This window comes from Myotis davidii, unplaced genomic scaffold (assembly GCF_000327345.1).
Source record: "Myotis davidii unplaced genomic scaffold, ASM32734v1 scaffold249, whole genome shotgun sequence".
In the NCBI taxonomy this organism is placed as follows: Eukaryota; Metazoa; Chordata; class Mammalia; order Chiroptera; family Vespertilionidae; genus Myotis; species Myotis davidii.
Window position 1 is genome coordinate 4,821,804 of NW_006300367.1, and position 1,129 is coordinate 4,822,932.

The window sequence follows — 1,129 nt, forward strand, 5'->3', positions numbered from 1 at the left end:
CCTGGCTGGACAGCAGGAGAACGCCACTGGGCCAGCTCATCACAGCCAGACTGCAGGTCCTCTCACATGAGCAAAGTAAAGCCCGCGGTCATTTAAAAGGCCACTACACCATGAAGTGCAACATTTAAAAATCAACTGACGTAACAGAATATAGGGGGAAACCAGATGATTATTTCAAAAGATACCAAGAAAGATAAATTTCAAGACCAGTTTATAATAAAACCCTCAGCAAACTGGAAATAACAAGGAACTTCTAAGATTTGCTCTGGAATACAACTAGCATCAAGCTGAACAAACATGTCCCCCCAGGGTCAGGGAGAGCCCAGGGTGGCTGCTCAGCACCGTCACCAACGTTGCGCTGGGGCTGTGGCCCAGCAGAGGAGCAGAAGTGAAAGGCATACGGTCTGGAAAGAAAAAATAAAACTATGAACAAACGGCATGGGTACATGTGTTCACCATACAAAAGAAAAAAACAATCACTGAATTTTGCAGAAATGCAAGATACAAGGTCAGTATTTAAAAATCAACCTTATTTCTGTACCCTAGCCACAGACACTTGGAAATTAAATGTAAGAGATGACAGCATTTATCACAGCTACAAAAAGCTATTAAGAATTTAGGAACTAACCCAGAGCCACGCTGGAGCCGGCGTGCCCGCTCGCAAAGACCTACCCAACGCTTTTGTGTTCCCTGTGGCCCTGTAACAGACCACCACTTGCCAGCAGCTGGTGTTCCACGGCTCGGGGGGCAGAGCCACACAGCGAGGCGGGGTTCCCTGCCCAGGGTCTCACAGGCTCCGGCCACGTTGTGGGCTGGGCTGAGTTCTTACCTCGATGGTCTGGAGAAAAATCCTCTTCCACCCTTTTTTTTTCCTTTTTTATTGTTTAAAGTATTACATAGTAGTGCATATATCTCCTCTTTTTTTTCCCAATTGACCTTCCCCCAGTCTCCCCTACCCCCTGTCACATGGTACTGGCACAAGAACAGACATATAGACCAATGGAATAGAATAGAGAATCCACATATCGACCCAAACCACTATGCTCAATTAATATTTGACAAAGGAGGGAAGAACATACAATGGAGTCAAGATAGTCTCTTCAATAAATGGGGTTGGGAAAATTGGACG